Source organism: Sylvia atricapilla, chromosome 3, assembly GCF_009819655.1.
Source record: "Sylvia atricapilla isolate bSylAtr1 chromosome 3, bSylAtr1.pri, whole genome shotgun sequence".
Classification (NCBI taxonomy): Eukaryota; Metazoa; Chordata; class Aves; order Passeriformes; family Sylviidae; genus Sylvia; species Sylvia atricapilla.
This window is the reverse complement of record NC_089142.1, coordinates 28,094,210-28,120,352: the sequence shown is the minus strand read 5'-3', so window position 1 is coordinate 28,120,352 and position 26,143 is coordinate 28,094,210.

The window sequence follows — 26,143 nt, the reverse complement described above, 5'->3', positions numbered from 1 at the left end:
GGTATATTAATTTTGCTTAAGTATTCACTGACATCTTTCTCACTCCAGCCTTTCCCTGTGGTCTCTTTTTTCATCTGGACAGGTGTTCTGACATTTTTGCCTGACATTTTTTAAAATAGCATACTTGAGCTTGGATGAGGTGATCCTTGAATAGTAAGCTAGATAGCTTTCTTGAGTCCCCATTCCCTCCAGGGGCTTATCCCACAGGACTCTGCCAAGCAGATCTCTGAAGAAGCCAAAATCTGCCTTCCTGAAGTTCATGGTTTGATCTTGCTTTGTGGCAGCTGGCCAAGCTGAACTCACCATAAACCTAAGGCCTTGGGAAACCCCTTTTTAGTTGTGGTGAGTAGTAAAGGCTGATGGGAGTTTGTATGTTAATGAAGCTATTGAAAATAAGGTAATGTTTTTATGTTATGTTTTACAAATATGGTTATGTTCCTAGTTTATATTTTTGATTGGACCCGTACTCTCGGACCTACCCTGTGTAATGTTTTCCCCTTTCCCAGGTTCTTCAGCGTTGATCCTATGCCGTGTGTGGCTTCTCCTCTTTGCTTATTTGACCATTAAAGTTCTTCTGTTTCAGACAACCTGACTAACTCGCCCCTCTATTTCACCACACACATTCCTGCCTGGATTGGTCTTGACACTGCTTTTCCCTCTGCCCTGAGGAACCTTATCATGGTCATTGCAGCCAAGGTTGCCTTTGATCTTCATACCCCAAGAAGTTCCTCCTTGCTGGTGATATGAGAACCAGCAAATGACCTCTCCTCATTGGCTCTCCTTGGAGGAGGGAGTTATCATTGATGCATTTCAGAAACATACTAGACTGCTTATATCAGAAACATACAGACTGCTATGTTGTCCCTCCAGCAGATAACAGGGTAATAAAAATTCTCCCTTGAGAAACAGATATTATCATTCCTAAAGAGACTGAATCCCTCCACTACAACACTACTCACAGGTGTAATCTCACCAGGTTTTCCTGATCCAAATCAGATCAAAGCCGTGCATCTGTGCAAAGGTCTTCAACTCATCATGTGTTCTCCATAATTGCATGTTATTGTAGACCAGCATGCTGAGTTCTTGGACAGGGAATTACTTCTGGGATTGTCAGAAGGATAGCTTGGATACTCCTCCCGAAACATCCAGAATCCTGGGCCCTGGTGGGTAGAAAACCTCTCTAGATTGTTGGTTTGGTGAAGAGTTTCATGCCTCTTTCCCCTGCAGAAGGAGGTCACTTGTAACAATGATTCACCATTACTCCCTGATGGTCTGGCATGGTTTAGAGTTAGGTGAATTGGGTTCTTTTCTTACAGGAACGTCTGACATCTCTTCAACTTTGAGGAGTGTGAACCTATTTTGCGTCTGTAAACCCACAGATGGGGCAGGAGCCTTCCTTCTGGTACCAGAAGCCACCAGGTTCCATCCTTCTTCTCCTGAGGTTGCATTTACCATGATAGTGAGTGTTCAAGCTGCTGAGTCTCTGACAAGATGCTGTCTATCTCCTTTTCACCTTCTTTGATGATGAGCCTTGCCACAGGAATTTATAAGCTTTATAAGAAGGTAAAAGTCCTGCCAAAGCCCCAATGATCTAGATGCTGCCAGTTATAGTACCAATTACTGCTTTTATTTGGCACTTTCAGCTCCATACTATTCAGCACAAAGTGACAGCAATGAGGTTATGCAGGCTGACTTTACAAATTCTCCCGAAGTTCTGAAAAGCAGTCAACATCTGGCTGCATAGGGACCACCACAGAACCCAGTGGAGATCCTGCACATACCATAGAAATTGCTCTCAAAGCATGTTTTGAAAACTTGCTTTTGACACAGCGGAACTTCCAAAATTTCAGGTAGCCAGATCGTTAAGCAGCTCAAGAGAATGACTAGAAAACAAACATGATATCAAAATACTAAGCAAGGTGCATATGATACCACTGTACAGAAAAACCTTAAAAAAGAGAAGACAGCAGTACAGAAGGAAGATAACTCTGAGCTGTGTAGATGATTATATTAAAAATTCCATGTTAAAAGAATAACTTTAAAAGTTGTGGTGAAGGAATAAAAAAAAAGGTGACATATTCTGATGCAACTGATACAAAAATGAAGCCTGCCTGTTACACCTATTGAAGAGAAAGGAATTTGATTTGAAGATGTGTGTCAGAAGCTAAGAGGGCTAATGCAAGTACAGCGAGGCCTTAGCCTCCTGGTTTGATAAGAACCTCCTTTTCTACAGATAACTCTTCTTTCCTTCAGAATACACACGTCCTATTGCCTCTTCTTAAACTTGCCTCTGACTTTTGATTGAATGTGCCACAGTATGTTGAAAATACTGTTGATGAATGGCAATTTTAATGTAAAAATAAAATATAAGATTTCCATGCAAGTCACAGACATAATAAGCCAGTAAGTGATGTAAAATCTTTATGGCTAAGGCCCTTTTCATTTAAATAGTTGAGAACATTTTCTGAAAAGTGAAGGTCTTTGAAACTGTGTTTAAAGTTTTAGTGATCCTGATAGGAAAGCCTCCAGTAGAAATGATTTCTTCCTTCCCATGTTCTACAATCATTGTACTAAGAGATCCCTAAATGTCAGATAAAATATTTTCATAAATAATGCATACAACTACATATTTGCCTTAGATATTGCCTTTTAAAATTCTGGTAGTTATTCACCACTTACTGGAGAAAATCATATCTCTTTGAGTAGATGTTTGAAGTTGGTAGGCAGGGGTTTTCTCTGGTTTCAGTTAAACATGTAGTCAAGATATACTTTCATATTCATGCTTTTTCATAGTTTTTGTCTATGTTACCACAGACTCATTTTAAAGCTTAAACATAGAGACATATTTTTTTCCTAATTATCACGCATTATACTGTTTTGTTGACTTGGAGAAAATAATAGAACAATCACATACTGGTTTTGCTATTTTCTAATTCTTCTGTATTCCTGAAGGTATATAATGCTATTAACAAATGCTATATACTACTCATGGAAGCAAAAGAAAACCTTTTCAAAGTTTAGACCCACTTTCACATACGAATTGTACTTAATAATAGAACACACTATTTTTTCAAGCTTTCAAAAGATATGTTGACTAAATATTTTTAACAGTTTAAATGAAGAAAAGCTACTGTTAGATGTAAAATGCAGATTTTTAAGCTGGCTATTCATCTTAGCCCAGTAAGTGGCTGTATCTCTTTCATAAGATAAGCCTTTTCTTTTTCTTCATATTATTGCATTTAAAATCTCAGGACTTCTTTTGCTCTTACACTATGTAATGAAATACAGTGGAGGCAAATAAATATGACTTACAGTTGCCACTGATTAAGATAAAAAAATGTGGTCAACTGTCTCAGTTTCTAGGCAGTAATTTGTTAAGCCTTGGAAATACAACAACATTCAGTTATGTGATCATATTTGCAAAAAAATATACAGCAAAACTTCTATGGCAAGTAAAGAAAACCTTCCCTGGTGAAACCTTACATTTTTAGGGCTATTTAATTGAACACTTTAAAAACCATTGTTGAATAATTGTTTACAGATTTTTTAAAAATATATTTTTTCCTTCTGGCATGTGGAAAATTCATATAATCTTGCTTATTATACCTTCACCATCACAGAGAGGCATTTGAATTTTGCTTTAATAAAACTGATCTGTTTCCTTACTACTTAAAGCTTGCTACAGATGAATGTGCTTTCATTAAAAGTCTGTGTGATCAAATCTGCTTAAGTCTGTTTCTCTGATTCTCTATCCTTTTTTCTGAAAGGTGATGACAGATGAGTAGCTAACAGTGAAAAGCAGTCATAGTACACATTTTAATCAAGCTTGCCATTCCAAGTGAAAAATTCTTGTTACAATGTTAGTGAAGATTCTCATGTTTGCTTACACATGTGGCATAAATTTGCTACACTGGCTGTGTAGCCCAGGGGTGCTATAGCATAAATAAACATAGCCTGCGGCTTGCAGAGTACATTTTTTGTTAAGGGAAGAACAAAAAATGTTGAGGTCTTGAATGAAAAAGCTTTCCTGGGAAAATTTCTTCTATCTAAAGCTGTCACTGATAGCAACCTGAAAAAAAGATGAAACTCCTGAAACATTTCCCAGCCCTGTTGTCCTTGGGGTTAATGTGAAGGACTTCAAAGCAAGTTACTAAGTGATAGCCATATGGAAAGGCTTTGCATTTCAGAAATCACATGGCAGCAAAGTGCACCTTGGCACCAGCAGCTCCAGATGATTAAGTTGGACATATCTTACATCAATAAGTACAAATCTATTGAAGAATGACAGGTACAGTGTGTATAGACTAAATTACAACATTCTCGTAGTTGCAGACTTTATGAAAAAAAGTATTTATACAGGAAATGTCCTTTTGAAATTATGCCTGCATACCCCCCTCTGCCCCTGCAGGTATGTGTTCCATTGAGGTGGCAGGTGACACGTGGCTGATTTTGATAGAGGCAGATCAGTATAGACATCATCGAGAGATAGATGGTGGATGTCTGCAGTGACAATTACATTCACCAGGCAGCAAACTCAGGCACTGAACACTTGTCTGTCCATCCTGCTTAATTGTCAGCTTGCTCCCGGCTGTCATACAGATCATTACAATTAGCTTTCTGACAGACAAGAACTAGTGATGTCTCTGTATTTGGTCTTAAAAAAAAATAAAAAGAGATAAAAAGGAAAAAAATAAAAAGGAAAAGCTAGCACTAGCCCAAGCTAGTTTCATTGTTCCTCCTTTCAGTAGTGCAGCTCTACTACCCCTGTAACACCAGCTAGAGCAGCCAGCATATGCATTTTATTACGCTATAAAAACAGCTCTGGTGGCCTGCAATGCACTTTTCATGCTGTGTCAAGCAATTTGAACTGAAAAACCTTAGGAACAAAAATTACCATAAGCACAGTACCCAAGTGACCAAGAAGGCCAGTGGCATCTTGGCCTGTATCAGCAACAGTGTGGGCAGCAGGACCAGGGCAGGGATTGTCCCTTTCTGCTTGGCACTGGTGAGGTGTGAAATGCCCCTCCTGTGTCCAGTTCTGGGCCCCTCACTGCCAGAAAGATGCTGAGGTGCTGGAACAAGTCCAGAGAAGAGTAACAAAGCTGGGAAAGGGTTCAGAGCACAAGTCTTGTGGGGTGTGGCTGAGGGAACTGGGATTTAGCCTGGAGAAAAGGAGGGTCAGTGGGGTCCTTATTGTTCTCTACAGCTGCCCGAAGGGAAGTTGTAGGCAGCTGGGGGTCTCTTCTCCAAATTAACAAGTGATAGGAGAAGAAATGGCATCAAGATGCATCAGGGAAGGTTTAGATTTGATTTTAGAAAAGATGCCTCCACAGATTTCTCTTGTGAAGCAGCAGAAGAGGCTGCCTGGGGAAGTACCTTAGTCATCATCTAGTATCTAGTGTAAGCCATTTTGTCTATGGCCCAGGAACTGGCCCTTGAAGCCTTGTATTCAACAGTCTGGAAATTACTGTGATAACTTTATGAGACCATTCATACTACTTCTAGAAAACTTAGAGACAAGACATGATGTATTTCTGTGAAAGGGGAAATGAAGATTAACTGTCATTTAATTTTTTCTTCAGAAATTTTCTGAACTTTTCTCAGACATTAAATAAAGTATGCTTATTTTTTCTATTCCAGAAAAGAGCAGATTTCTTCTGGATTTCTCCCTTCCTTTAAGGTGTTTTTTTCCTCACCCACTGGCACTAGGACATATAAAAGTAAATCCATCACAGAATTTTTCTGAAACTGTTTATTCCCCCTATTCTCATTCTCTGTAAAACGCTGCTTAAAGCCCTGAATAGACAAATCAAAAGTACTGGCATTGCTTGAACCCCTCTCCATCTTCTTAAAATCATGTTGTGGGTTAACTTTGGAAGGCAACTAAGCCCCTCATGGCTACTCTCTCATACAGTATAATGGAGAAGGGAATCAGAAGGGTAAAAGAAAGAAAACTCATGAATTAAGATGAAGAAAATGTCAGAAGGACACCAAAAACTGTGCACTTAATCACAACAACAACAACAAAAAATTACATTGAGACGTCTCATTGGCAGGCAGAAGTTAAGCTATTTTTCAGGAAAGCAAGATTTTATTACACATGCAGTTACTTGCCATCACCCTGAATGTAGCCCTCTTCCTTTTCTTCCTCCACCTTTATAAGCTGAGCGTAGCCCTCAGCCTCCTCACTGGTGGGGTGTGGAAGAGAAGCAGAAAAGGCCTTGATTGCTCAGCAATAGTTAAAACATCCCCGTGTTATCAACACAGTTTTCAGCACACATCCAGAACTCAGTGCCTTACAATCTGATATAAAGAAAATGAGCTCCATCCCAGCCAAAACCAGCACAGATCATGTTTTGTTTGTTTGTTTGTTTTTTAGAGCTATATCTTCCATTCCTCATGTATAATTTGTGGTTCAGGAAAAAACATGCACAAACTCAGGATAATTCTTACAGATGTAGAAACACAAGCATATTGGATAAGTTAAAGGTGGCCAGTAAAGACATTTTATTACACAATATATGTAGAGTTAGTGGGGTAGCATTATGGGGGAAAAAAAAGTAGTTAAAATACATGAGAAATGAAGCATTGTTCTGTATAATTTAGATAAATGCCACCTGTTGCTTAGGTTATCTGTGTGAGAACTTGTTAGAACATTTTGAATTAAATGAAATTACACTTTACAGGGAGACAGCAGAAGAAAAAAAAAAATAAGAGAAAGAAGAGCTATGGTACAGCATACCAAAAGTATTTTGAGGAAACAAATGTGAAATCACTTAAAGTATCCCAGCTGACCTGGTTTTGTACACTGTTCTCTAACTAAAACCTGAGGTCAAAGAGAATATTATAACCTGCATGCCTGAAAGGAAAGGTTGAAGCAGATTTCACCAGAATCTGGCTGCGACACAGAGACACAAACTATGTGAAAATATGCTTAGACTGGGAAGTAAAAACTCTCCCTACAAAGTGCAGAAGTTAATATGGCAAAGGAGTACCTATATTTTCCAGAGTTTGGCTCCTTCAGCTGTTATGAAAAGTCTTTTCAATTGCTTATATTATTTTGAATGCATTCCAGTCTAGGGCAGAAAACAGGATAAAATTTATTCTGAAAAGGTAAAATGTGAGAATATAGGAAAAAAACCAAAACCACTGAGATTGTAAAATCAGACTGAATTGCAGAAGGTCTACATTAGCTGATAATCCAAGCTGAGAAATCATCATCTGAAGTGTTTAAATAGGTACAAGCAAAATACTAGAGAAAACACAGAGGCGTCTAAGCACTAACTTTATCCTTCCTGACCCCCAGATGCCACCCCCGTAGAGCAGTGATCTTCCTGCAGAACTTGATTTACACCTCTAGCTCCTTTGGGAACTAAACACCTGAAGTGTTTCAGATGGCTCAGTGCCTGCTAAGCACTTGTTGCTAGGTATTTACACAGCTAAGTCTCTGCCTGGGAGATGTAATTTAGAAAGTAAGACTGTATTGCCAGTAAAATAAGCAGCTTAAAGTGACTTTCTAACTTGTGATTCATGGATATGATGTTTCATTTAACCTCTTATTAAAAAAAAATAAGGTGACCACCAGCAGGTCTATACCCATATAAGTTAAAACTCCATCCCTTACCACAAAACAAACCTTGCTATATTTTCTTGAAGTATTTTTCTATCTTTGTTATCATATTTTTCTATTGTCTTCCACCAATTTAGGTTTTACTGACTTCAATTATTTATGAGAGAGGGAGAGAGAGAGAATAATGGTTGTTTATTGATCATTCTCAATAATTTCTGAGGATCTAGCATCTGAAAAGTCTCGTTAAGTTGTCTAACTCAAGTGTTTTGTGCCATTAAAAAAAGTCTAGAACATCTTACTCAGACTTTAGTTGTAGAATGACTTTTGTCATTCTGGATGAATGTTTTGAGTATCTTAGGTCATATTTTCATGATGGATACTAGCTCTGAGGTTTTGGAAGAGACATACAAGAAATTTTCCAGTTTAATACATCTGAAGGAAACACCTCCTATCTCTATATCGATTTGAAAAAAAACCTTCTCAATTACATGTCTGCTTATAATTATGGTTGGACAAGTGGATGTATATTTCAAAATCTTGATAGCCAAGTGAACATTGCTTATATTATAGAAGAACAGATCTCATGTTTCAATGACTGGTTTATGTTTTACTTGTCTAGCAGTTTTATAGTCAAAAAAGCTTTTGAAACATGCCTTAATGATAAGTTCTCACAGGAACATTATGGTCTTTTGTTTCCAGGTTACTGATCAACTTTCCTCACCAATGGCTGACAGCTGGTAGGTAACCCCGGTGAGGGTTGTTGCTTGCAAGCCAAGTAGTTGTATATTTTGCAAGCAATATTTTAAAGAAAGAGAATAAAATATTGATTGTTTTCACTAAAAATGAAACTTCAGAGTGTCCTTAATTAGCGATTCACAAAACACAAGAAGTATTATTTCTGACTTCATTACAATAACAAAGCTATCTAATTCCTCTACAAGCCTGTGCGCCAGAATCTAATTTGGCTGTCTTTAATCTTCAAAGATAAAAAGGTTTAATATTTTAGTAAACTGCTTACAAATTATATCAGACAAAGAATCTGCAAGGAATTTTACAACACTCTCTGTTGATCTGTGTTCCATGCTTTTCCTCTCAGGATAAATCACTTACAGTGCTTATCACAATGTTTTTTACACTTGAGAAAATTATATTTACCTGCATTATGCTCTGCCATGTTTGATTTCTTTTGAATAATATTAACCTATCAACTTTCTTTCTTTCTTTTTCTTTCTCCTTCTTTCTTCCTACCTTTCTTTCTTTCTTCCTTCCTTTCTTCCTTTTTTCTTTCTTTCTTTCTTTCTTTCTTTCTTTCTTTATTTCTTTCTTTCTTTATTTGTTTCTTTCTTTCTTTCTTTCTTTCTTTCTTTCTCTCTCTCTTTCTCCTCTCTCTTTATCTTCTCTTCTCTTCTCTTCTCTTCTTCTCTTCTCTTCTATTCTCTTCTCTTTCTCTTCTCTTCTCTTCTCTTCTCTTCTCTTCTCTTCTCTTCTCTTCTCTTCTCCTTCTCCCTTCCCTTTCCCTTCCCTTCCTTCCCTTCCCTTCCCTTCCCTTCCCTTCCCTTCCCTTCCCTTCCCTTCCCTTCCCTTCCCTTCCCTTCCCTTCCCTTCCCTTCCCTTCCCTTCCTTCCCTTCCCTCCCTTCCCTCCCCTCCCCTCCCTCCCCTCCCCTCCCCTCCCCTCCCCTCCCCTCCCTTCCCCTCCCCTCCTCTCCTCTCCTCTCCTCTCCGTTAGGTCAGGAATAAGAGATTGTCTGACTACATTAGTTGTAAACCATCTTTTTTTTGTGATCGTCCTTGATAGACAATCAGGAGATATCAACCTCAGAGATGACCCTGAAAACTATAATTTCTTGAAATACACCACAATGTTTTTTGAATATATTTGGAATTTTTATTATATAGTGCTTCATGTTTCTTTAATGTTTGTATTCAATAGATGTGTTAGAAATAAAATAATGATATCCAGATATCTGCCTGAGTGACTACATGAGCAGTATCACAAAAGGCATTTAAAAGTCTGGGGACATAGATGCTTACAAGTCACATTGCAAGAACCTCTCTTATGAAATTGAGTTCAATTTATTTGCTTGCTCTGTAATTATTTATTATATATATTGTCATCAAATTTGTGTTCTTCAGTTAAGCTTTAAGTTAGACATTCACTGGATAAAATTTATGTCCAGCAAAAAAGTTTTTTACAACAAAATATAAAATTACAACAACAGTGTTATAATTAAAGCAGAATGGAGATCACAAGAAAGCAATTACGTATTATTGGTTTGCTTGCTCATAATATCTAAAGCATAATGATGCTCTTTCAAGACAACCATTTGGAAAAAACATTGCAGTTATACATTGACAAGTCTTGGTAATTTATGCAAACATCTGTCTATCAAGATCAGTTTTTAATACATCTTAAAAAAATGCATCTATAGTACTGGAAAGCTCCTAATCTTTGAGTAAGTGCCAAGAAAGGACAAACCAGAGGATCAGCTCAAATACAGCCAAATATTCTAAATAGTAGTTTAAAACAAATAAATAAACAACAACCCCAAATATATTGGGATTTGGGTTGTGCTAAATTGAGTCAATAGGACTTTGAAGGAAATAAATTTTGTTAAGCAGATTTGATGAAATTTTATAAATTACCAGATATTAGCAATAAATTTAGGAATTCTGTTGATGATAAAGAAGACAATCACATGTGTGGTTTTGTTCCTGTGTTTGATCATGAAGAGGCTTATTTTGGAGTATTTAATATATTCCTGGTATGCATTCTTGCTGCCTTCCCAAGACAAGGTTAATTGCGATGATCAGTATCTTTAAAAGGATATAAGTAGGTGCAGGTGCAAAAGGAGCTTTATTTTCCTTGAGGAAGACATAAAACAATCTAGGAATGCCCACTAAAACAAAACAACAACAACAACAAAAGAATGTAGGTATTTTTTGAATATAGACTAAAAGTATGGAGAACTTTTCAAAGTGGTGGACTGTCTCTGTCAAAATGGAATTTTCCAAGACATATGCTTTAGCTAAACATGAGATTTTTCAAGAGAAAAGCTGTAAAAATTGGATAACCTATAATACACATGAGTTAATAACAGTTTCTGGGGTATTAAACATCAGACAACGAGGAGCAATGGTATCATCTCTATAATACAATAGCTTGAAGAAATTAACTGATTTTAAAGTTAAGTGTTTCAGTACAGTTAAATCAACAGTAGAATTCCTAGTAAATGCGTCTTTAAAACTACTGACAAATAAATAAATAAAAATATTAAAAATTGTATTGAAAATTGCAAAGCAAACACTCAAAAATAGACTATTTTATTTGACTAATATATTAGCAACTGAATAAGGACTGTATGATCATTAATGCATTAAGTATTTTAATGTTAGGTTTTAAAATATTTTTTCTTAAGTAACTGATTTACAGATGAACTTGTTGTATGTATTTTTGTTCAGCCACAAAGGCCCACAGTGCAATCCAACACCCACTGAAGGCTATTAGAAACCTTCCATTAGAACAATAGACACTGTATCAAACATAGAAATTAAATAAAGTGGCAAATAATAGGGTAGGAGAAAGCAGTGGAGGAGAAAATTCAGAACAGATATACAATGGATTGTGCCAGCACAATAATACATTACAACTACTATGGGTGTGGAAGTTTCAATGTTACACAAAAAGGGCATTTGTGAAACACCTATTGTGAATATGACATACATTTTAAACTTCTTTTAATACATCTCTAGAATTAGTTACCAAGGTTGCATAGTCTTTTACATGTGACATGGCATTACAGGTGTCAGAAAGGTGCTCGAACATGCAATTCCAACCGTTTTGCAATGCATAAGAAATAATTGTTAAAAGTAGCTATAAAATAAATCACAACAATTATTGAGTGAACAATATTTGGTCAATGCAAATATTTAGGATTAAAATGTGAGATGTGTCAAAATTAACAGCAAGTACATGAATACCTGACCAGAATTAATTCTTTCCATCAGGAAAACTTTGATACCAATTGCTATAGGACTCATTAAATAGCTAGTGTGGGCCTATGAATTACCCATTACAATTATAGATAGATTTACCATAATCTCTTTAACTTAATTTGAGCAAAAACTCTCTCTTCCACTTTTCGTACTCATTCCTCCTCTTTTTTTGCAGTGACTAAGACATAAAGTACAAAATAGCTGTGCAAATGGATTCTGTTCATTTCCTGCTTGGAAAGGGAAAAAGAACATTCCACTGTTCATTCTTTTTTTTCCTTTTTCTTTTTTTCTTTCATATTATTCTCTAAAACAAGCAGGAGGAAAAGTAGGGCAGTCTTTTGTAAAATGCTTATGCCAAATTAAACAGGCTCTAGGCCACTTTGATGACAATTTCCATTATTGGGCTGAATGAATGTATGAGAACAGAAAGCCAAAATCTACTGCCTAATTTTCTGGAAGTTCACTGACTTTCAGTATCTTAGTTCGGTTGCTGTTTCCACTTCTTGTAATTAGGAAGAGATCTATCAACCTCAGCCACACACACCCTGCCCCACCTTCTCTGTAGTGTCTTCATCCAGCAGCTGGGTTCACAGCGGGAACTGGAAATGTTCAACAGATAAAAATGAAATCACCTTTCTTCAACCTATCCCTGCAAGGATAGAGGACACTCTGAACTCAAGTTGTAGGAAACTAGGAGTAAGAGGCAAACATAACAACCCCCCCCTCAAACCCTTCCCCCCCCCCCTCCCCAGCTCCCATTCCTTCAGAGGAATGTCTCCTGTTGTGTAGGCATTCTTGGACTGTGCTTTTCCTTCTGCCATTGTGGCACTTACAAGCCTGGATTATTGTAAGTAATAAGCATGCACACCAGTGGATATATATACACCTATGAATGTGGTGCTTGCGATTCCAGACCTACACTGGATGGCAGCAATAAAGTCAACGTTTAGTAAGAAAATAATGGGAAACTAGTACAGATAGAGGATGACCAGGTGAAGAGAAGAGTAAACCTGATTAGATTATAAAGAGCAAAATTAAAGTGCCTGGTGCAGGGCAGATAACAACAACCTCCAGCGTCCAACTAGTTACATCCAGCAGAGGTAGCAATTTCTCTAATTCATCCAGGCTAACAAGCATCATTCTCTGCAACATATTTCTTTACACACTGAAGTGCTATTCAAGTGTTGCTCAGTTATAACTTATTTTCCTAGCTGATTAAAATGTTGAGTATTAAAACTGGCACTGGTTCAACCATCAGAGTTCATTAAATTACTCAGGAGATGTGGACTGCAGTAGTAAGGCCCATGAGGTAAAATGAAATGTTCTATTTATCAAGTCATACCCTGCTGTGCTATTCATTTGGTAATAAAAACTTTATTTTCTCCACTTGTGTCCTCGCTCGCTAATGAGATAAAAAGCATAGTCATTTTATTGGTTTGTTCAAATACCTGAACAATCAATCAAAAGCTAACAATCCTAGATACAGCTCCTCTGGAACAAAAAATTTGAATTTATTTTTGAGAAATAATTATGTTCCTTTTTGTAGTTGCATAGGCTTTTTGTAATAATCAGTCATCACATATACCAAAGTGATAAATATCCATTATCTATTTCAGTTTCAATTGTGCAGCTCTGATAGGTTAGTTGTGCCTCTTTTCATAAGACTTTGGTAGTGAGGAGGCAGCAGGGGTTGCTCTGTGAGAAGCTGCTAGAAGCTTTCCCCATGTCTAACAGAGCCAATGACAGCCAGCTCCCAGGTGGACTCACTGCTGTCCAAGGCCACACCCATCAGCAATGGTGGCAGCATTTCTGGGATAATGTAGTCAAGAAGGGGAAAAAATCCCCTGCTGCAACACCAGCAGAAGTCAAAGGAAAGGAGCGACAATATGCAAAAGCAACAACTCTGCAAACCCCAAGGTCAGAGCAGGAGGGGCAGGAGGGGCTCCAGGTGCCAGAGCTGAGATTCCCCTGCAGCCCGTGGGGCAGCCCATGGTGAGGCAGCTGTGCCCCTGCAGCCCATGGAGGGCCAGGGGATGCAGAGATCCACTTGAAGAGTTGCATGCCAGAGCAGGTGGATGTCTGAAGGAGGCTGTGGCCCCAATGGGAAGCCCATGCTAAATAAGGTTTTCTGGTAGGATTTGTGACCCCACTGGGGGCTCGTGCTGGAGCAGTCTGCACCTGAAGTACTGCAGCCCATGCTGGAGCAATCTGTGGAGAGCTGCAGCCTGTGGGAAGGAGTCACGTCGTAGAAGTTGTGGAAGACTGTCTCCTGCAGGAGGGACCTCACTCTGGAGAAGGGGAAGAGTGTGATCAGTTGTCCCCCTGCAAAGGAAGGAGCAGCAGAGATTTATGACGAACCCACCATAAGCCCCATTCCTCCATCTCCCTGCACTGCTGGGGGACAGGAGGTAGACAGACTGTGAGAGAAGTTAAACCACGTGCGTAGTCCTGACTTTGAGGACCTCAGGAATGAGGCTTGTGAGGCTCACTCTGAACCTGTAACCTGTCTGTAATTTTTATTCTACTTGGTTTTGCTGTGGCAGCAACTTCTCTTGTGACCAGGAATCAATGTCTAAGAAATTTTAATTTTGCTTACCTCTGTGTGATACACCATAGCTTTTATACATATAACAGTAACAAGCAGTTGTTCTTTATAAATTTAAAAATTTATGACTGTAACTTGATAATGTAGTGTGTGGAGAAATATATTCCTCTTATAAGAGCAGAGGTGAAGCGAAGTGGAAAAATAGGGTGCAGCATAAGGGAGTACAGGCATGGGATACTAACACATGGTTCATAGGCTTGGTACTGGTCATAACCCCATCCTTATAAACAACTGACCAGTGGTCAGTAAGAGAAGTTTAGACCTGGAAGTAGACAAAAACAGTTTGAAGAGTTGTGTGGACAACAAATAAGGAATAATTTGCAACATATCTAGCATATTTGGGTATAATGTGAACTTGCTGACCAGTCAAGAAACACTAAGTTGTAAAAGCAGATTAGCAAATGTTGAAATCAAGTAGATCCTCTAAAGGGAAAAAAAAAACAAACCCAGGAGCATCATAGTCATCCTTGGTGAAGGGCAAGGGACACTGATGACCCATTGATCCCTACCCCAACAGATGGAAGGTGTCAATATTACCACTCCAGAGAGAAGTAAAGAGTAATAAAAAAGCCCCTCAAAAACAGGAGAGATAAACTCCAGAAGATATGTGTAAAAAAATTTATATGTTTTGTTATTAGTACTTAGAACTTTTCTGTAAAACAGAATTTTTTTAAATCTTTTTTTCTTGTTATGAGTTGACTTTGTCTGGCTGTCAGATCCCTTCTCAGCAACTCTTAAGTTTCCCTCCTCAACAGGACAGAAGAAATAAGAAAAACTAGGATTCAGTATATTGTGACTTCAGATAAAGACAGAACATCACTTGCCAAGTACCAACTCAGGCTATACCAGAGTCAATTTGATAAAACTGATCTATTTTATTTTCAGTTAAAATAGAGTTGGATGGTAAGAAAAAAAAGTCTAAACCACTCTCCCCTCACCACACCTTTTCCCTGGCTCAACTTCATTATTTCATTGATGACTCTACCACTTCCTTCCACTCCAAGCAGCGCAGAGGGACGGGAAACAGAGGACTGAGCACAGTCCACAACAGGTCATCTCCAACACTTCTTCTTTTCATGTTTTTCTCCCTCTCCAACATGATCTCTCCATGGGCCACATTTCTTTCAGCAGTTACCCACACAGACAATTTCCATCTCCAGCCCACTCACTGCAGGGCACTGCTGAGCCTGGCCACCATGGTGGGGGGGCCTTGGGGAAAATCTATTGAAGAAAGGTGAGAAAACACCACTGAGGGAGGAGGAGAGAATGAAAAGAAACAGCAGAGGGTACACCGAGGGGAGGGAAGAAGGAGGTGAGGAGGTGAGGGAGAAGAGACACCCCTGCAGCCCACGGAGAGACCATGGTTAGCAGATACCAACTCTGCAGCCTGTGGATGACCACACACTGCAGCATGTGTGTATCTGCTGAAGGGACCATGGCGTGTGGAACCTCACACTGCAGAATGGGAAAGGCATGAACAACAGAACACTGGAGAGTAGTGTTAATGGATTGACCACAGTCCCTCTCTGCCTGCACTCTTCATTCTTCCCTGACTGGTACTTAGGTAATGCTGAAGCAGTAATTGTTCTAGAGATTTCATACAGTTGTAGGAAATATGGAAAGCACTGTTACAGGCTGTGAGGAAGAAAAGCATTTTCTATAATTGGAGATAATTATAGCTATGAATAACTACTCCATTTTATGTATATAGAGCAGTGACTGAAAAAATCAGTGAATAACTTATTGGAAATCACACAAGTATTATAGTAAAAAATTAAATAAAGCATTTCAGACATCTAGGCCAGCAGTATAAACAGAACATATTCTGCAACTTCTGGTGTACCTGTACAGTATCTGTAATGGGTGCATTGCCTCCCTGGGATTACATAAAACTCACTGGTTAACACACACACACACACACACAAAAGATTATCCATTTTTCAGTAAGAACTATGTTACTTAGCCTGGAGCTTTAGCTTAAATAGTGTTGATGTGACACTGAATCATGTTATCCAGAATTATCTTATGTTTTGGTGTACTGAGCTGCTCTAGGATCAGGTAGACTTGATTGTGAGAATGAAAACTTCTCTGTATTTTCAGGCAAACTCAGGCATTTTGTAACATTATGGACAATATAGCAAGTTGGGTATGTCAAGTTATCTATGGTTTTATATGGTTCTATAAATGGCAAATTTAAGCTTCCATTTCTTTGCTTATCATTATTAATAGTTTTGCCACCCACTTCTCTTTTCTACATAATTTGTTTCACCTACTTATAATGTTCTGTCTGGCAACAAAATTTATAATAATAAGTTAAAACCTCTTCTAAGCTTTACTTACTACTGAAAATGTGAGCAATTGTCAAGGGGGATTGAAAGAGGAGTGTGGAGTCACAGAGGATATCCTGAGGTAGATGAGAATTTAGGTATGCATGGCCCTGATTAGTTGATGCCTAGGTAGAAACATTTTGGAAAGCAGGAGATTTCATTTGCTAAAATATAGACTTCTAGGAGCACTTTTTTCAACATAAAATTCCCTCTAGCCTTCCATTTTTCAGAAGATGTCTCCTATAAGTCACACTTCATATGCAGAAGACCCTTGCAGATACCTCAGACTCCCTGGGGGTTTATGAATGGGTCCTAGAGACCAAAGCATGTATTTGGGTGCCTGAAATTTACCTCAGGTGCTTTCAGTTTTCTTTCACTTTACTGCTTGCTGCAGTAAAGTATCAGGACTATTCAGAGAGCAGGGATTAGTGTTTGCCCTGAGGTGTTTCTGGAGAGGATCTGATTGGTAAACTCTAGAAAGTAGAGAGAGTGGTGTTTCTCACTGGTGGAAGTGTAGGCAGGAGATAAAAGGGAGAATCGTGGTTGTCAGCATTTCAGTATGTGAGAGAGCAGGTGATGATGGAGAAAGGCTCTCAGGTGAGGGAGGGATGAGGAGAGGTTGCTGAAGCCTTGTCTTAGCAGAGAACAACGGGTAGATATGATTTTATGGGTTTAAGATTACAAATTTCTTTTTTTCTCTTTGTCAGGAAAACAATAGTTTTTCCCCAAATGCTCATTTTTGAATATTGGCTCCATCAACCAGTCAAACAGATCTATTTATAAGAATTAAACTATTCCTAAATGTGCATTGTTTTAAAATATCCATCATCACTATCAAATGTCCTTGATTATTGCAGGGTTGGCACCAAAACTCAAAATAAGTATTCATGAGATATATTTGGGAGGCATTTTTGCTATGAAGATGCATTTTAAATCTTCCAAATTAATTTAAGAATGGGGGACTTACAAATTTAGCCAGATACTAAATTAGACTACATTCATATGGATTTCTATTAATAATAGGAAGAGTTAGGAAATTAAAGTGGATCATTTCAGTAAAGCTCACTTATTTACAGATTTCCAGGCTTATTCATCAAAATTTCAGTGTTATTTAGTTGTCACATAGTTTGAGATTAGATATTTCTCTTATAGAAATGGATTGATGGAACATTCTTGCAACAGATGATGAAACAACAAAAATTGTAAAGGAAAGTCAGTGACTGCTTCATGTCTAAATGAAGAACTGGTGGAAGATACTCAGAAAAAAAACAGCACAGGCAATGAAGAGTTAACACTGTACTGAAGCATAAAATTGGAAGAACAAATACCAAGAAGCACATGTCTTAAAAAAAAAAAAAAAAAGATCATCCATCTTTCAGTAGGAACTAGGTTACTTAGCCTGGAGCTTTAACTTAAATACTGTTGGTGTGACACTGAATCATGTTATCCAGAATTATCTTACGTTTTGGTGTACTGAGCTGCTCGGTACTACTCGGTAGCTGCCTGTACTACTTGGCTTGATGAAGGATACATAAAATATATATCATCTCATATTATGCAAACCATTCTGAGCATGAAACCTCAAAAGGCAAAGGATGACATAATGGCTGGAAAGCCAATAGAGATTTTTCAGTGTCGTGAATGAGAAATAGAAGTGTTTGGATTTTATGGGCAACCAGACAACAAACCTTGCAAAAGATTGGCTTCTTACATTTCCTGGATAATTACTAAATATAAATACATACACACACTCAGAAAAATAATTGCTCCTTCTTCCCAATGCATTGAGAGGATGTTTTGTTAAACATGGGGGCACATTTGCAACTCTGCTGAAATGCATTCTATTTATTGTCCAGTACTGAAGTTATTTTTGTTCGAATAAAGTTACTTTATGCATCTCTGTGAACTGCCCAATAACAGTACCTCTTAAAATGTGTCCCAAAAGACTTGCAAAACATTGAGCATAGAAATGGATTTAATTCAGCTTGACCACTTGCCAATGAAAGATACTTTCTTGATGGGAAGCTATGGGATGCTGTGCTATTTAGTAGCTCATTTTAAGATAAGATAATAGGAAAATATTGTATATGAGAAAGGGCTATATTGAACGAATCAATGTTGCAACAGAGCTGAGAGGAAAGTAGTAGAGTTTAAAAAAAAAAAAAAATGGAAGTGAAAACTTGTGGCTTCCTAAGTGAAACATAGCAAGTCAAAGGTATTCTAAAAGTGATATAGAAAGAATAAACTTAATAGTTTTTCTCTTGAACTTGAAACTGGTTTATGTTTCCTAGAGAAATGGGAATAAGCTGTCTTGTGGAAAAATCAAAAAAATCATTAAAAAATGCTCTTTTTTGACAACAAAATTGTATTTGTTTAATATAATTTTTTGTGCTGTTCTTTATACAAGTTACAGCCAGTAGGGCCTCAGTTCAGTTGGCTAAATATTGTCATTTGAGATGACCAAAAGGATCCCACTGTCTGTGGTGTTGGCAATTAAGAAAACATGTCTATGGAAGTTATTGACAAAAGATCTTACTGGCATGACATGTGAATGCCAGGCAGCAGAGCCCACCATATCTCAAATTGCAGGAGAGACCTGCCTTTACAGAACAATTTAGGCCCTATATCTCAGTTGGTTGTAGTAAGAACTGGGAGACAGTGTGCATATAGATGTTGACATAACTGGGGTATTTAGATATGTTAACCTCATATTGAACCCCAGATTAACTTCCTAAAAGAGATATGACTGGAAAGAAACATGTAAAGATAATTCATTTTGCTGTGTAATTTAGGCAAATAAAGCAGTCTTGGACTGCAAACAATGAAGCAAGTTATAGTTTTCTATCTGCTAGGTCCCCTTAGGCACTTTTGAAATGTTTTGATGACATAATTGTTGATCAGTGTGACTCAATTCAATAACCCTCAGTATCTATCTTTTCACTGAGACAGATGAAGCCCTTTTGGAGTTGATGGAGCCATTTCTATTGTATGAGATCAGTCATACAATACAACATTTATTTCCTGTTTGCAGAAGTTGTTCTGGCTTTCAATCATTGGAGAGTATTACTTGTTGGAAGTGTTTGTATTTTAATGCCTTAACCCATATCTACATAATGAAGATTGCTTCCCTTTGCCCAGGACAGGGGCAGAGTCACCATCCTTGAAGTGTTAAAAAATGGTATTTGAGGACATTTGAGGTTTGGTGGTGAACATGATGATGGTGCCAGGTTGATGGTTGGACTTGATGATCTTAGGGGTCTTTTCCAACCTTAATGATTCTGTTATTTTGTGATACTATAATTCTATGCATGTGCAAAGAATGCGTATGCCTTTTCTTCCTCAGACTTCATGAAAAGAATGTGGGATTATTGCCTTCCAGAGAGACAACTCTGGGAGACTGTTTCAATTTTCACTCTAGTACAGACAAGATCTGCACCAATGCATGAATTAGGTAAATGGGAAGTATTTAAAATAATATATTAATCTGTTAACACTGCTTCAAATTAGCTGTTTCAGTTTGACCTAATTTAAAGAAAAAAAGATCTTTGAAAAAGGCATGTTTTACAAATCTGTAGAAGAAGCCATTAAATGAAATTATCTTGGTAAATGTGTTCTTAAGGATGAAAAGAGTTAAAGAACAATAATCTGTATGCACAAATATGAACTATCCGTATCCTATATAATACGGAAGAAGGCATGGAAGCACAGGTAGGAGAGCAATGCGACTAAGTCTTGAATTCTTCATTAATCTCTAACCTAAGCAGAAATCTTATAGAAAGTAGAAACAAGTTGCAAGTGTCCATTAGGTTTATAAAAAATTAGTACAAGCATGAAGAGATTTGGGTTGGGAAGAAAACAAGCCATAAAACCAGATGCAAATAGTATGAGTCATCAAAAATGGTAGTGAACTTTGTAGGAGGATTAGTGTGAAATTGTTGGTCTACTGTTCACTGAGGAGGGTGGACTGTAAACAGATGGCACCAAGGAGGATGAAATGTTTAATATATCTTTTTTTCTTCTGTCTTCCCCAAAACGTTAGCTTGAGCTACTCACTAGAGTAGTCAATGCCAGAGAAGGCAGAATAAGAGAACCAGTTCCATAACCAAAATGTAGAATGTAATGTTTTTTGATGAGGTTTAGAATATCTGCCATATCTTCACAAAACTAGTAGTTATGACATAAATCCTTCTGGACAAACAACTGGAGGTCAGCACACCTAGAAGTATCTTAGAAGCAGCAAGGAATGTTGAGTCTGAGGAAAGACTACATGTTTGAATTGAATCTAGGCATCAATAGTAAATTAATACTAGTGATGAGTTACATAACTCAGCAATCTTGAAAACATCTCTGGGCAATTCATTGTCTTCTCAAAAAGGATATATGACTGCATATTGATTTGAAATTAGAACCCTTAAATTCAGATTTGTTATGTAGGTGCTTTAAGGTATGCCAGATATTGGATTAAAATACCCTCATGTACCCACACCGAACATCCTTTTGAAACATGGAACTTGAATCAGGATAAGAATACCCTGCAACATCTCAAATAGCAACAGGTATTTCTAAATTCCCACTGTGGTCAATGGAATAAAAAATGCATTTCTGTTGCTCGAATTTAAGCCTCTAGTACCACATGTGATCTTCAGCCTAGCTAATGAGGACATGGGGATCACACTGCTCTGGTATTATATCCCCAGTGGCTGTCTTGGAGAAACTGCATGACCTCAAATAATAGTGGAAGCTTCTATGTAGATAAGAATAGATAGATAGTAGATAAGAATAGATAGTAGATAAGAATTTATGCTACTATAGCCTTAAAAACTTAGCAATATAGCAACTTAGCATTTGACATATATTCTGCCCTGAAGTACAAGGAAAGGCAGTGCAGTAGTGGCCACAGAACCTGTGGGGAAGAGGGGTGTATAGGAAAAGGATATAGATTTATACGGACAAAAAACCCATGAATTAATAAACTATGTCAAGCTTCTGAAACATAATGGACAGATGAATTAATCTGAGCATGAAAAAAATTAAATCTGGTCCAACTCACCTAAATTTTTGCATCGCAAGATCAGAGGCCCAGGGCAATTAGGAATTTAGTATGCTTTTAACTGTTTTAGCATATTTATTTATTTATTTATTATAATCCAGATAAAGAAATAGATTTTTGTTGACTCTTCTACAGAGGCCTTAAACAATGTTTGGAAAACTGTGCCCAGAGAATTATTTGTGGTTCACTGCCAGAACAAAAAGATGTACCAAGTGGAGCTTCATTCGTTTTTTTTCATTAACAACAGGGATGATGGAATCAAGAGCATATGATTAAATTTTCAGACAACACATAGCTGGGAGGGACTGTAGGCATACTGGAGGATAGGATGAGAATCAAAAATGATCTTGACAAATTGAAGAAATGGTCTGGAAAAAAACCAGCTGCAGTTCAACAGAGACGAGTGCAAAGAACTACATTTAGGCAGATATAATTAACAGCATAAGTGGGAAGAAAAACAAATGGTTGTGGAAAAATTAATTCCTGCCTTTCCAGAGATTATAGTGGATCATAAACTGAATTTGAATCTGTAAAATTATCCTGTCATGAAAGAAAACAAAGATTATATTCAAAGTATAATCAAGAATGTAAGTGTACAAGATGTGTCAAACCTATTTACTATATATAGTATATTTACTATTTTTATATATATATATAACAGGTAGAGTACTGTCTGGGCAGGTCACCTTCAAAATGTATGTCAGCCAAAGAGAGGAATTTTAAATTAAAGCAGTCCCAGATCCAGATTGGAGATATAGAAAACCAAATCTAAAAGGAAGCATTGAGTAAAGTGAATAGGATACCATGGACAATATGCTAAAAAGTCCTCTTTTTAAAAAAGGTTATTTTTACAGAAAAATACATTGTGCTGGGTCCAACAGACCAGGAGGTTGCTGAGGCTGTTGCAGCTCCATGCCATAGGTGCAACCAGCAGCAAACTAAGCTTGTGGCCCCAGCAAGCACACACACACAAACACACACAGAGAGCACATCTATATACCACATACACACACAGAGCTGTCCACACAGACCACGGACACACAGAGCACTCTCACAAGCACAGACAGCAGAAACAGCATTACACTGCCCCCATTTCTAGCTGAGGAGGGTGGAGGTTTGATAGTGAAAATATATTTATGCACATGAATATAAATATACATCTACATATGTATAACATGAACCTTCCTCAGAAGCTGGGCTCTGACACTCAGTTTGTCCTGTAGCTGTGCCTGGATCCCAGTCTCCCAGGTTTCTAGCATCTGGGCACACAAGCCCCTGACATTACAGCCCCTCTCCAGTTGCTGGTGCAGACCAGCTCACTCAATACACACATGATCACACATGAACACCCAGAGCTGGCTGGGACTCCCCTGGTAGTCCCCAGATTCTCACCCTTAGAGACACACACACCAGCAGGTCATGCCTGTAAGACTCTCCAAATACTACAGTGTCTCTAGAAACTACTGGCACTCCTCTGTTTTTCCAAAGTCTGGGAAAGTCTCATTTCCTCCTGGGGTCTCACTCATGGAAACACCCCTTCCCTCCAGATCCCTGAAGTTACCTGCGCCCTGGCTCATCTGACTGAATTTTTGCTAGTGATCACACACACTCCTACACCAAGGGTGAATCCAGGTGCTGCACTGTGGACACATGGGCCTCTGCCTCAAGTCCCACACCAGGACAGGCAATTGGGTTTCACTCAATTTGGTCTCTCCAGTCCACTTGCTGGCACCCAGGCCAATGCACCCTCTGGCCTGTGATCCCAAACCTATTGCTGGCATTCAGACCCCATCCTACAGATGTACACAGAAGAGGGAATTCTTCCCACAGAAAAAAAAAAAAAAAAAAAAAAAAAAAAGATAAAAATTGTGCAGAGCAAATGAAGGGTATGGCCAGACAAACTATTTTGAGCAGCAAGCTATTTACACGCAACTAGACTTTTTTATCTCCTTATCCTTATGTTTCCCAATCTTGTTCCTACTCAGGATTCCCTTCAATATTTTTGGTTCTTCCTTAAACATCCCATTATGAGTCTTGAGCAATCCTCAGATAGTCTTCCCCTGCATCCCATGAAGTGTTCTATATACCCAGTCCAAAAAGTGCTCCAGCACTGATTCATTGTGATGAGTCCACATGTGACACCCATCACAGTGAGTCCATGCTGGAGTTATTATGGACACATTATGGCATGCAGAAAAAATGATGAAAAAGGTGCCTGTGGGAAGGGGTCTGAATGCCAGCAACAGGTATGGGACCATAGGCTAGTGGGTGCATGTGCCCAGGTGCTGGACCAGAGAGACCAGAGTGCCTTCTTGGATCAAAAAGTTTCTGAATGACTGGCCTGGATATTTCATTTTTTTGGATTCAGGACATGGTTTTATCATTCATGACAATCTTAGGTCATGTCTCCCATTGGTGAACACTTTGCCTGAAGGGTAAAGAGGAGGTGGTCACAAGAAATCTTAGGTTACAAGCAAAGCCTAGAATATTTGATAGAGATACTAACTAAATTAAAGGGTGAAATGCTTGGGTTTCTTCCTGAATATGAACAACTGACCAGCAATGAGATGAAAGAAAAAAAAAATGCTGGTGGCACTCTCACATGTTCAAGAATTTTGTACAGCTAGAGCTGTAATGGATTTCAGCAGAATTAATCCCTAGGTCTTCAAGATTCTTTCAAAAGAAAGTTCCTGCAGTTACTAATGTCAGCACATAACTTTTCCCCAATAGCTTAGTGCTACTTTTCAGCTCGTTGAACAGAGAGTTGTAAAATTTCTGTTTATGTAAACAATACTTACCCAGTTAACAGTCTGCTCATAGTCATAACAATTTGCCCAAATTATACATTTTCCAACTCCATGGAAAGAAATCTAGTGAAATAATTCTGATTAGGTCATTCAGTCTTTTGCTAGTACATGCAAAATATGCATTAAGTCAATATTAAAGTAGTCAACATTAAGAGAAGACATCAGGACAACTCCTGAAAATGCTTAGAAAAAATCATTATCTGTGCTATCCATTCATGAAATTGTGGGGCTTTTTTCCTAATTAAAGTGAAAAAAAATAATTCAGCCTGGTAAAGTTGGGGTTTTTTGTTTTGTTTTTTTTTTGCATTTTACTTTTACATGATTATCATTATACATACTTATAAGAACAGAATAATCTTTCCTGTAAACTTGTCTTTATTTTGATTAGATGTAATACTTGTTTGGAATGTTAATTGTTGCATAATTTTTCTGAATATGAAACAGAAATATTTATAGTGTGAGAATGACCTAACAGTTAGAGATGGAATCCTCTGAGATCATTGATTTAATTTCTGAATTCTGCAGATGAATCACATTAGATCATTTGCTTCAGATACCCTTCGTATGATGGAAATTTATTAATATTTACCAATGTTGGTGTGCAGCAAAATTATTTAATTTTTATGTAATAGTTTGAGATAGTGTCATGGCGTGCGCTGTTTAGTAAGTGCTTTAGATTTTACAAGAGACAAATTGCTTTTTACTGTATTTGTGAAATCCGTTTGTGAAATTTATGAAAACAGTTTGAGATTTGTACTGGTCCACTTAAAGGAACACAAGTACTGACATAGCTGTAGATTTTTATGTACATGTATTTGAAAATGATTATGAATTTCATAAAAGTTACTTTAATCAGCAACAGATGTTTCACCTGTGCTAGTGTTCTTAACAGAGACCTTCATTTAATGTTCTCTAGAAACAGCAGACCGAAGAGAACTGATTAATAAAGTTTCAGTTTGAGTTCCAGACATTATCATGTAATGTTGTGTTATAATATAAATTACTACAAGGAATTTAAAAATTTAGCATATGTAATAAAGTGCCTATTCACTCTTATTTTTACCTCTTTCTCCATGAAAACCATTCAGCATCAAGTTAAAGAAAGAATAGGATGTGAAATAAATACTAAATCATACTATGAAAGTTCAGGAAAAAACATCTTTTTAAGATATAATACTTGATTAATCACTGAGTTTAGAAAGGCTTAAGTAATCTTAAATAAATATCATTGCTTTTCTATGCATGAAAATACTCTTTTTTTGTACAAAGGGCAGTCTAAAATCTAGGCACTGTAAAGGAATGACACAAGACCATAATGCACCTAAGTATTCGAAAAAAATATGCCAAGACATTATGCTTTGTTTTCCACAATAAACCAATATACACAAAATTGGATTAAAAAAAAAAAAAAAAAAGATAGACAAGGAGTTTGTTGTGGTTTCAATTCAATTTCCTGGCCAATGCACCATTTATGTCATGGTTTCACATTCACCAAATTTCATTTACCAACTGGGAGATAGGATTTTGGGAGAAAAAGGCGAAACAGGCACAACTTAAAAGTAAAAACAGATAGATTTTATTAATAGACACTAAAAAAAAAAAGAGAGAGAGACAAAAAAATGAGAAAAGGAGACATTCAATCACCTTCCCCCCCCACCCCCCCCCCAACTGTTCACTTTCCCACTCATCACAGAGAGAGAACTATGATTTTCAGTCAGTTGCCACCATTTAAACACAATCTTACATCACCTTGGGAGAGGAGCCTCTCTAGAATTATGGAGAACACGTCA